The sequence below is a fragment of the Ambystoma mexicanum genome, chromosome 2q (assembly GCF_040938575.1).
Source record: "Ambystoma mexicanum isolate Mex_15411 chromosome 2q, UKY_AmexF1_1, whole genome shotgun sequence".
NCBI classification, from domain to species: domain Eukaryota; kingdom Metazoa; phylum Chordata; class Amphibia; order Caudata; family Ambystomatidae; genus Ambystoma; species Ambystoma mexicanum.
This window is the reverse complement of record NC_090924.1, coordinates 589,680,887-589,693,380: the sequence shown is the minus strand read 5'-3', so window position 1 is coordinate 589,693,380 and position 12,494 is coordinate 589,680,887.

Sequence of the window (12,494 nt, the reverse complement as noted above, 5' to 3'; positions counted from 1 at the left end):
AAGTGATGTCATTTGACCCCACTCCGAGTGATATCGCGGGAAGCGATGGAACACGACCTTTCACCCATTAACAGAACAGGAAGTGGCATCACATAGCATTGTACACTAGGAAAAATATGGTTACGATATCACTATAATTTGATGTACATTTCATACAAGAATGGATTGCCATATGTATCGTTAGGATCAGTGTGTATAGGCCCATATTACCAAATTACTGTGGATGCAAGCAGACGTCCATGACCAAATGATAATGTGTTATTATATAGCACTTACGCTTAAGCACTTTACATACAAAAAAATACACCCAATATCACCCAACCATGAGTTGGTACTCATTTATCGACCTCAGAAGGATGAAAGGCTGAGCTGAGGTGTTTAAGAACAGCCTAAATCAGTGACTCACCCCCTGAATTGTGCCTGAAATAAACCTTTAATGAGTCTAGCAATTATTGTATAGAATTCCAGAAAGACACATTATTTGGTGTTGCTATTCTTTCTTATTTAGGGTCAATGCTGGAAGTGTTAGACTTGTGGCACTCCTGTTCATGGTGCTGGCCACAGCCAAGTGGCTTGCATTACAATTTTTTTTTAAAAAAATCGTTTTTTTGGTTTGTTTTTTTAGAGGTCGCAAGGGAGAGCTCAGAGGTCGCAGTTGCGACCTCTGGCGACCCCTAAATGACGTCCGTCCCCACGCAAATAACAGCCCGTGTTCATCTGCACAAAAAGTACGAATGTTTCCACAAAAAAGATACAAAACACATTGTAATGCAGAGCTGACAGTGAGCCTCAACAATTTTCGCTGCATTCTTTCCAAACACATTACCCAGGGGTGGACTGGCCTATAGGGAACTATGGAGATTTCTCGGTGGGCCTCTGCACCCTGGGCCTCTTTTGTGTGGTAGTTCCAAATGTGCTCATAGGAAAAGTATTGGGCTTGCTGAAAATGTGTCATATGAGGCCCCTTTGAACATTATTTCCAGGGCCTCTTTTGGTCCCCAGTAATTACTTCCAGGGCCTCTTTTGGTTCCCAGTCCACCCCTGACATTACCCTTGCCCTGTAAAGACACTATCAAGGTAACAGACGTGAAAACAAGGTAACAGAAGTCCTTGCATGGGGAGACTCCAGATTAGAGCAGGCCCGTCTCTTTCCTAAAGCTCAGAAGTGTGCCAGGGGGTGCAGCTTGAGCTCTATAGAAATGCCGGGGACACGCACGTGCACACGGACACACTGGCGTTTGCGACAGTGTTTGCCTTTTCGACTTGGTGTTTGGTTTTGGTGCTGGTCGTTAAGACGTTGCTATCGCCTGCCGCTATCTCTGGCTATGTCCCACCACTTGCTGTTATCTGCTGATTATCTGCTTCCCTTTTACTGTTCGTCTGCCAGCCTCTCCCTCGCCGCCTTGCTGGACTGCATCCTGTGCGCACACTGTGTAAATACTGTTTTGGACTCTGGTCCCTGGAGCGGATTGAGCTGGACAGCACTTAGTACTGAAGCCAGTGGTGAAGTGAGCAGAAGACAGAGGGAGTTTGTTGGATATTCATTCAGTTGCATATCCGCATTAGCCATTATCCATCTCCTAGAAAACTATTGCTTCTCATAGAAGAGAAACAATGATTCGTCACTGCCATGAATTGAGGCTGAGAGACAGATACCTAGAGAGGAAGACAGATACCTAGAGAGGAAGATCGAATTCCACTTTGAGGCATATCTGGATCATATGCAGCCATCTTTCGTGAGAGCTTTATATGTCGACATCCGCTTGGGCACATTGTGGCTAGCCTCATAGAATAAATCGTGGGGCCCAAATAGAATGGATATATGCCCTTAGTGTGACCTGGAGGTTGAGTCTGTCAGTCACTTCTTCAGTGGCGTCCGCTTTCATAGGGCGGGGGGGCGCCGCCCCCCCATCCAGGACCCCCACACTCCCAGGGAAGAGTGTCCCAACTTCAAGTTGTGCTGTGTGCAGCAGAGAACAGATTCATAAGTTCTGATCTCTTCTACTGCATTGTGAATGTGAGCAGCAGCGCAACAATTCATAAAAAGAAATATCTGCCTCCACTCACACTCTCCGAAACTCCGACTGTCTGTGTATATTGTTCCCTTCACCTTGCCTGCGTCTTGTCTAATGGGCGGCTGCCACAGGGGCACGTCCCGTTTTACGCAGATCTTTTCTGCAGTAAAGTACGTGGAGTTCCTAGCTCCACGCACTTTACTTAACCCCATCAACCTAGGAGGCTGGCGGGGCGCTAGAGGGGTGGCCCCACCAGCATTAATATGTACGCAAACAGCGCAATGGATCTTCATCTCGTCATTTCTGAATTTGCTTACAGGAGGGGCACATAGCAACAGAAATGCAATTGGCTGTTTGCCAGCCAATGACATTTCAGTGTGGGTGGGATTATGGGCGCATGGTGCATGCCCACTTGCGTGCCACACTGCCACCTTCACTTTGTCTTGGGAGCGATTCTACTGCTGATGGAGGTTTTGGAGCTGCCGAGAGAACAGCAGGCCTGCCATTTGCCAACTTGGGGTTCCCTGGACCGCCACTGCTGTCCGCTGGTAAGTAAAAATGTATGTTAAATTTAACTTGCTGTTGCAGGTAGCACTGCGTGGCCTGGCTTCATTCTCCAGGACACGCTGCTCCAGGGCCGTTTCGTACCCTGCCCTGGGAAGTGAAATCCAGGGTCTAGTTTTGTTGTATGAGGACTCAATATTACACCATCTCTAGGCCAGGCCAGATAGGCCCTGCATAGCCTGGCCAGGGTGAGAGAGGAGAGCCCTGCCGGAGCATCGATACAGGCTGCATCGATTCAGGGCCTACCCGGCCTGGCCTGCTATGGGAGTATGATCGAATCACTCTGATGTGGCAGTACACAGCATAGGTTCTCCGAGTCCCTTGATATGGCTGGAGTAGGTTAGGTGGTGCAGGGGCAGAAGGGGGCCACTGTACCCCATTACTTTGAACAAAATTATATTCCGGGCTAAACTCTTTTATAAAGACTTTAGTCCGGAATATATAATTTATATGAATACTGTCGCTGGTGGAGCGAGCGAGTGAGTGACGGTGTCGGTGACCCATGACGAACGACAACTGTTACGGCTCGTTTTTCATCACAGGTCACCGACACCATCGACTCCACTGCACGGTTTTCAAAATGCCATATGAGATGGCATTTTGAAAACCGTGCAGTGAGGGACGTGCCGTATAGTCGGCATCAAGCAGCCTTAGCTCGCAACTCTCGCTCCCTGTTTTGTCACTTTGTTATGCAATTTGTGTGCATTTGTGTGTGATCTAGGTATGGACATGCTTGAGTAACTGTGCAATCAGTGTGCGTGTGTGTGAAAGAGCAGTGAAGTATTAAGGTGTAGTGGAACAAAGTTTTAGTAACGTTTCCCCTGCTCTCTAGTCCATCCATTAGTCTACCCCGTCTCCTTCTGTTATATTCCTTGCTTATTGCACTCTTTCCCTCCCTCTTTTTTCTCTTTCCCACGATTCCCACCTCTCCCTGTGGGTTCCCTGCCGGTGCCGTGTCCATAAATAAATTCAGACCAATCGTATTTTATTTGCCCTGACAAGCCAGCACAGTAATGCCAAAGTGAATGCATCAGGCCCCTGGAACAAAGCATCGTTTGCAGTATCCGTGCATTCCAACATTCTAGGTCCTGTGTGTCACCTGAGCTTTCCTTGAAGGAGACACTTTCGTCCTTGCTCAAAAAACGTGTTCACGTGACGTCTTCAAGCAAAACTGAATACACCACTTTGTGGACCAGCCTAGTGCATTTATTGTTTCTTATATTTTGGTTTCCGGGGGCCTGAAGCTGCTTTACTTTAAGTGTGCTGCTGGCTCATATTCATTTGTTGATTCTTATAAAGCTTGCCAGCATGTGAACTAGTGGGTACTGCTGTAAGGCACTTCTCACCATAAGAGAACATCAAACTGTGGGGGGGAGCACAATTCAAAGGCATGAAGCTGCAAGTGCCAACATCTGCTTGTAGCCTGGTAACCTGAGAGCAATTTATCATGAGTGGTCTCCATTTCTTTTAAAAACAAGAAGTTTGGGCTTTTATGTAGGCATGGAAAAGACACTAGCCAGGCACTTTCATAGTAGCATTAACTGCCCGTTGATGGAAGTAGGCGCAAAATGGTGCGAGTACATGGGATTCTAATAGCAGTGCCAGGCAAATTCCTGATACTTCTAGACAAGCCAAAACTGTTGGCTTTCAATGCTTGTTTTCAAAAGGTGAATGACAAATAGTGCTTCTAAATCGAGTACATTTTTATAACACCAATAGTGCTTTTAGAGCTCCTATTACGTCATTAAGGCAAAGAAGACTTCTTTGAAAAAACACTGGCAGGCACTTCAAGCACAATGTTTGATGGTAGTGCTTGAAGAAGATAGCTCCAAGAGCTCTCAGGAGGATGTATTGTGCACGGGGAAGGGCAGGCAGTGGGTGGGAATGAGCATAGGGATTAGCTTGGCCATGGGCAGTCAATGGGTGGGTAAATAATCAATCAACACCTACAAGCTTTCTGTCCCTCATCATATGCCAATTTCTCCCTATTTCAGTCAGGGAACCCAGAAGTTACACTGAAAACAAATGTTTTTTAATTAAGTGGTAAACAAGTAATATTTTAGCTTAGTTTCTCCTCTTTTAGAAAATGCCTAAAAAACCACCTTAGTAAGAGGATGAACACACATTAATGCCAGTAACAGCATGACAAAATGATATTTTTACAGCATTAGTAGTTATTTATATAATTAGTTTCTGTATGCACACACGATAGTAGTAGCTATTCTCAATACAAGCTGCTGTAAAATACACTATCACACTTGCACACATACAAATAATGTACCACCATTAGTATGTAAAACCTAATGCGTTTTGTGTCATATTTCTGTGGGTTTGGACAGTAAATTGCATATTTTGGAAGCCATTTTTCAAAGATTTTTGCGGGGGAGAACCCCCCCACACCTCTATTGATGTGTTGTGGGCTAACTCCCAAATTCGGACCTGGAAATATACGCCCCACCACATTTCAAAGTCACCAGCCACCACTGCACTACTTGTGTTTTTGTTACGCTCACCTGGTTCCCACAGGGGCGCATATCAAACCCGGACAGCTGCGGCCTCCACCAGCGTGAAGCGTAGGGCAAAGATGACCGTCTGGACGGGCCCCCTTAGTCTTGTGAGCTTGACTCATAGAAATATTCTCCTGTAGATGGAGATAGGTATTTAGCCCTGTGGGTGTGAATGCAGACCCCCTCCCTGCTACCGTTCTCCCCACTTGCCACCTCCGATATTCCCAGTCAGTGTCCTCACCTTATGTTTTTGATTGGTGAGCTTTCCATCCTGCGTGGCATGCAGGGGCGCACAGATACCAGTTACTTCACTGGTTTTAGGTGCTGGAGTTCTGGACGATTATTGAGTCCGGAGTTTGCCAGGTTTAAAGAGTTCAAAATGTCCAATGTTCATTCTTGCACTTCCCTGTTGATTTGCGGCAGCAAAATCTGTTTGGAGGTTGCTGGCAGCGTTCAGGTAAGAGTCTGTATCACCCAAACTATCCTGTAAAGGTGCGTGAGATTAGCTCACTGTCTTTTCCTTTTTTCCCAGATGCGGCATCTTGAAGGATAAAGCCTCCGGTGATAATCAGGTAAGTCTTGAAATATAAGTGATTATCTTTTTAGTCTCTTTAGGCTCACCTTGCTATTTCTTGTCTTTCCCCCAGATGCTGAAAATCACTGAAAAAGGTGATGGAGGCAGCGCCGAGTCGGAGATGCTGTGGGCTGCGAAAATGGAGCAGCGCTGCAGCTGGGATGCGACCCGTGCCGGAAGAATGTCCCTTCAGGCTCGGAGTGATGCAAGATCCTAAATCAGGTGAGGAATCAGATTAAAGTCTGTAATCTAACCTCTTCTCCTATTTTCCTTTCTCTCCTAGCGGCTCCGTGTTCGAGGCGGGCGTGGCTGGAAGCAGGTTTGCAGACACGGTGAGCGTTATGCTGCTAAAGGCAGAATAACGCGAAGCGTGTGTTGTAGATCGGGCGTGGCTTAAATAGTATTCAAAAAGTAGTCCCAGGTAAGAAGTCCCTAGAACCACACCAGAGTGAAAAGTAGTCTTTGTGAAAAAATAGTTCCTTCCAGGTCTCACGCTGGCCTGGATGCATGTGCAGCATGGTCTGCCTGAGGTAAGTGATGACTATGAGCCTGGCGCCTTAGGCACCAGGACCGATTTCTACTATGAGCCTGGCGCCTAAGGCGCCAGAACTGAACCCAGATAGCCCCTAGCCGGGACTTCTGAGGTTTAAACAAATGTCCGGATGCCTGCTTCTGGGGCGGATGGGCTTGGTCCAGCTGCCCTGGGGTAGGCATCATAACAGCACTCCCCCCCAAGGCCCCCCCTAAGGTTGTTCTTCCTCTGGGCCCTGGTTTGTCTGGGAAGTTCCGATGGAATTTCTTCACTAACCGAGGTGCATGGACGTGGTCACTGGGTTCCCATGACCTTTCCTGTGGTCCGTAACCTTTCCAATCGATTAAATAAAAAAGTTTAGATTTAACCATCTTAGAGTCCAGGATATCTTTTACCTCGAATTCAGGTTCTCCATCTATTAGGATGGGGTCAGATGGCTTGGCTAATCTTGTTCCGGGTTGAACTGGTTTTAGAAGTGAAACATGGAAGACGGGACGGATCCGCATACTAGGGGGCAATTCTAATTTAACTGCTACCGGGTTGATTTTTTTTTTAATGGTGTAAGGCCCCAAATATCTAGGATTAAAAGTATGTGTCTGGTTGCCAGCCAGACTTGATCTCCAATCTGATAATGGGGAGTGTCACTCCTATGCTGATCGGCATTCTTCTTGTATTTCTCCTTTGCTTTTTTCAAATGTTCAGTTGCTTCCTTAAAGGCTTGAGTAATAGTGGAATGCAGATGGGTCACTGCCGGCATTTCCAAGTGTTGGGGTGAATCAAGTTCTGAGGTTCGAGGATGATGACCATAAATGGTATAAATGGGGCTTTGTCTGGTTCCTGAATGTACTGAATTATTGTATGCGTATTCGGCAATCCATAATATATCCTTCCAATTGCCCTCGGTCTGATGTAACATGCAACGTAGGTATTGTTCCAGAGTCTGGTTGGTCCTTTCCGTCTGACCATCGGTCTGGGGATGGTGACTAGTAGATAACCTCACATCGATTTGCGCTAGTTGACAACATTTCTTCCAGTATTGCGAAATGAAATGAATTGACTACCTCGATCTGACACCAATACAGAAGGAAATCCATGTACTCCAACAATGTTTTCAAGGAATTCTTTGGCCAAAATTGAAGCGGAAGGTAATCCCTTTAAAGGAATAAAGTGAGACATCTTGGAAAAAAGGTCAACAACTACTAGAATGGTGTTAAACCCATTACATGGAGGTAGATCTGTAATAAAGTCTAGGGACAAAGTGTGCCAAGGTGTAGGCGGAATATCCAAAGGCTGTAAAAGACCGGCCGGTTTCTTCTTCTGACTTTTGTTTTGGGCGCAGATCCCACAAGACAACACAAATGACTTTATGTCCTTTCGCCAGGTGGGCCACCAGAATTGTCTTTTAATTTTAGCTTCAGTCTTGGCAATACCTGGGTGTCCTTCCATCAAAGCATCATGGTAATTGGAGATTACCAGTTCTTGCAGTTCCTTGTGTGATAAAAAGAGACGCCCTTGATAGTAGGGTAACTCATTAATGACTGAATAATCTGGGCCTTTTTTTTTCGCAGTCCTGTAGGGCTGTTGAATCGAAAAGTTGTTGAATCTTTAAATGAATATCTTCCAAGGTCTGTAAAGTAGTTATGCCAAGGATTCTTTGTCCTGGAATTATGGGTACTGCCTCTGGGTTCTAAAATGCTTCTCCCATTCCTATTCGGGATAAGGCATCTGCCTAACCATTCTTGCAACCAGGTCGATAAGTAATCACGAAATCGAATTCGGCGAAGAATAGCGCCCATCGGAGTTGACGGGATGATTGGGCCTCGGCTGTTTTTAAATACTGCAGGTTCCTGTGGTCAGTGATTACTGTGATGGTGTGCCTAGCACCGAGAAGGTAATGTCTCCAAGCTTTGAAGGTGGATTTGATGGCTAACAATTCTTTATTGGTAACCGCATAGTTTAATTCGGGGGCCGAAAACTTTCTGGACCAAAAGGCTACAGGATGAAGTTTTACCGGTTTTCGGTATCCTTCTGGGACAGGACAGCCCCCATGGCTAAACTGGACGCATCTGTTTTGACTATGTATGGAAGTTCGGGACGTGGATGCTTCAAGACAGGTGCTGATGTGAATTTCGACTTCAACTCTTGGAAGGCTCTTTCAGCCTCTTCGGTCCACAAGAAGTGTTTGTTTTTTTCGCAAAAGTGCTGTGATGGGGTGTACGACCTGTGAATAGTCTGGAATAAATCTACGGTAGAAATGAGCAAATCCGAGCATGCTTTGTACTCCTTTAATTGAATTGGGTGATGGCCATTTGGGGATTGCATCCACTTTTCGAGAGTCTATTCGGACTCCTTTTGGAGTCAAGATAAATCCTAGGAATTCTACTTCCGTGGTATGAAAAACGCATTTTTCCAGTTTCGCAAATAACTTGTGCTGACGTAGTTTCTAAAGGACTGCTCGAACGTGCTCAACATGATCTGATTCTGAGGAAGAGTACGCTAGAATATCGTCAATGTAAACGACAACACAAACGTCGATGAGTTCACGAAGGACATCGTTCATAAAATACTGGAAGGCTGCTGGTGCATTGCACAACCCGAAGGGTATCACCTGATGTTCGAACAATCCGTATTTGGTGCGGAAGGCAGTCTTCCATTCGTCGCCCTTCTTTACATGTACCAAATGATATGCCCCTCTGAGATCTAATTTAGTGTAAATGCAAGCATCCTTTACCTGGTCTAGTAACTCGGGAATCAAAGGCAATGGGTATCGGTTCTTCACAGTTATTTGATTTAATGCGCAGTAGTCTATACATGTTCTAAGGTCACCTTCCTTTTTCGGTACAAAGAACAAAGCTGAGGAAACAGGTGACTTGGATGGACGAATGAAACCATTAGCAAGGTATTGGTCTAGATATTGTCGTAGGTGCAAGTTTTCGGGTTCAGTGAGGGCGTAGATTCTGCTGCATGGGGGTTGTGCACCGGGGATGAGGTTGATTTGACAATCGTATGATCTGTGTGGCGGTAAGGTATTTGCCTGTTCTTTTTGGAAGACATCCTGGAATTCTTGGTATTCCTGCGGTAACTGCACGACTGGAGTAGTGACTATGGCCAGGCTTTTGTTCAAGGATTTTTCCGGGTGTTGCAGGTGTGTGCACAATCCGGGAAGGTTATTCTCTTCTCTCGCCAATCAATACAAGGATTATGTGTTACTAACCAAGGTATCCCCAGTATTATTTGGAACTGTGGGGCTTTGATTAAGTCAAACACAATAGTCTCTCGATGCCCGTCCTGACCCAGCAATGTCATTTCTGTAGTGGAATGAGTTACAGGCCCTGAGGCAATTTCAGTTCCATCGACTGTGGTGATGACATCCAGAGCAGTCTTTTTGCAGAGAGATAGATTCATCCTAGAAGCCAATTTATGGTCCATATAGTTTCCTACGGCCCCGCTATCGATATATGCCCTTGCTGCGTTTATACGTGATGGGAGTCTTGGATCTATGAGGACCATTGGTATGATTAAATGCGAGGTCTGAGTGTCCTTCTTCAAGCTCGGCAAGCGGACCTCTACGCTTGTCGGGCGTGGTCGTTTCCCGATTCAGGTTCTGTTTGATTTCTAACAGCTACTCCGGCTACTTTCTTGGACGGTTTAATAGGGCAATCCCTCAAAAAATATCCTGAAGCCCCACAATAAAGGCACAATTGCATTTGTCATCTTCTTTCTCTCTCTTTTTGCATTAAGGGTCCCTTGACCCCCCTCGATCTGCATGGGTTCTGATGTGTCAGTTCCTTTGGAGGTAGCATGTGGTTTGACCAGTATTCGATTCTCGAATTTACCTCGATCAGCCTTTCGATTCTGGAGTCGGTGGTCTAACTGGACTACTAAGACTATATATTCTGTGCAATCCTGGGGTGGGTTCACCACTTGGGCCAAAACATCTTTGAGTTCACCCCGAAGCCCACAATGAAATAAAGTAATTCTTTTCTCCTCAGGCCAGCCGGTTTCCACCACTAACCTGTTGAAGGTTGCAATATAGGTTAGCAGATCCTGAGTGCCTTGTCATAGGGATAAAAGTTTGTTATCCAGGGCCTGACCCTGTGAATGTCTGGCAAATAGTTTTTCCATGCTCAATTGAAAACCTTCAAAATCCCGAAGAAGAGGGTCATCCTGGTTGACCAGCGGGATTGACCAATCTGCTGCGTTGCCACTAAGGTACGACAGTACAAAGACTACTTTGGCTTGGTTGTTTGGGAAAGCTCCTGGTCTGCATAGAGAGTGCAAGTGGCACTGGTTCATGAACACAGCAAACCTTTTCGGGTCCCCAGCAAAACATTCGGGGGGAGCAAAAGGAATGCTCCCTGGTAGAACCACTTGCACAGGATTGCTCGAAGGGACAGGAGTTGGATTCCCTCCGAGTCCAGGTAGTGGTGTTTGGCCGGCTTGGCTTTGCAGCAGTTGTCTAGCAAGATCATCAGTGCGTTCCTTTGACAAAATAAGTTCTCCCCTGGGGGCATTTGTCTCTTGGCGTGCAGAGTGCACCTCTGCCCTAAGTTCCCCTAACAATTGGGCTAGTTGGTCGGTTTCAGCGGTTTCCATTACGCCCGGGTGGGGTTTTTTAGGTAGGCTTTGCTTTCTGTTACGCTCACCTTGTTCCCACAGGGGCGTAGATCGAACCCGGACAGCTGTGGCCTACACCAGCACGAAGCATAGGGCAAAGATGACCGTCTGGACGGACCCCCTTAGTCTTGTGAGCTTGACTCGTAGAAATATTCTCCTGTAGATGGAGATAGGTATTTAGCCCCGTGGGTGTGAATGCAGACCCCCTCCCTGCTACCGTTCTCCCCACTTGCCACCTCCGATATTCCCAGTCAGTGTCCTCACCTTATGTTTTTGATTGGTGAGCTCTCCATCCTGCGTGGCATGCAGGGGCGCGTAGATACCAGTTACTTCACTGGTTTTAGGTGCTTGAGTTCTGGGCGATTATTGAGTCCGGAGTTTGCCAAGTTTAAAGAGTTCAAAATGTCCAATGTTCACTCTTGCACTTCCCTGTTGGTTTGCGGCGGCAAAATCTGTTTGGAGGTTGCTGGTGGCGTTCAGGTAAGAGTCTGTATCACCCAAACTATCCTGTAAAGGTGCGTGAGATTAGCTCACTGTCTTTTCCTTTTTTCCCAGATGCGGCGTGTTGAAGGATAAAGCCTCCAGTGATAATCAGGTAAGTCTTGAAATATAAGTGATTGTCTTTTTAGTCTCTTTAGGCTCACCTTGCTATTTCTTGTCTTTCCCCCAGATGTTGAAAATCACTGAAAAAGGTGACGGAGACAGCGCCGAGTCGGAGATGCTGTGGGCTGCGAAAATGGAGCAGCGCTGCAGCTGGGATGCGATCCGTGCCGGAAGAATGTCCCTTCAGGCTCGGAGTGATGCAAGATCCGAAATCAGGTGAGGAATCAGATTAAAGTCTGTAATATAACCTCTTCTCCTATTTTCCTTTCTCTCCTAGGGGCTCAGTGTTCGAGGCAGGCGTGGCTGGATACAGGTTTGCAGACACGTTGAGTGTTACGCTGCTAAATGCAGAATAATGCGAAGCGTGTGTTGTAGATCGGGCGTGGCTTAAATAGCTTTCAAAAAGTAGTCCCAGGTAAGAAGTCTCTAGAACCACACCCAAGTGAAAAATAGTCTTTGTGGAAAAATAGTCCCTTCCAGGTCTCACGTTGGCCTGGATGCATGTGCAGCATGGTCTGCCTGAAGTAAGTGATGACTAGGAGCCTGGCGCCTTAGGCGCCAGGACTGATTTCTACTATGAGCCTGGTGCCTAAGGCGCCAGGACTGAACCCAGATAGCCCCTAGCCGGGCCTTCTGAGGTTTAAACAAATGTCCGAATGCCTGCTTCCGGGACGGATGGGTTTGGTCCAGCTTCCCTGGGGTAGGCATCATGACAGTTTTTGCATGAGCCTCAGGAGCGTGAGGCCCCTCTACATAAAGCCCATTCTAAGGGAGGCATGTGAAACAACTATCACTAATGCACTGAACCACCTGACATCTGTTCAAGATCACAGCTTCATCGCAACAGTGATCAGGTTCAAAAAAGGCCTAAAATGTGATGCACTATTACAGCACCCAAAGGGCTTCTAACCCCAATCTCTTATTTTTTGCAACAGCCCTTATAAATGATTAACTTATGTAGGGTAGGGCTTGCACATCCCTACCCCCCAAAGTATACCCTACCCGCCAAATTATAAGATCCCAATTTACATAGAGGGCTGCTAAACATCTCTCCTCACGTACATACATTTTATGTTAGTTTA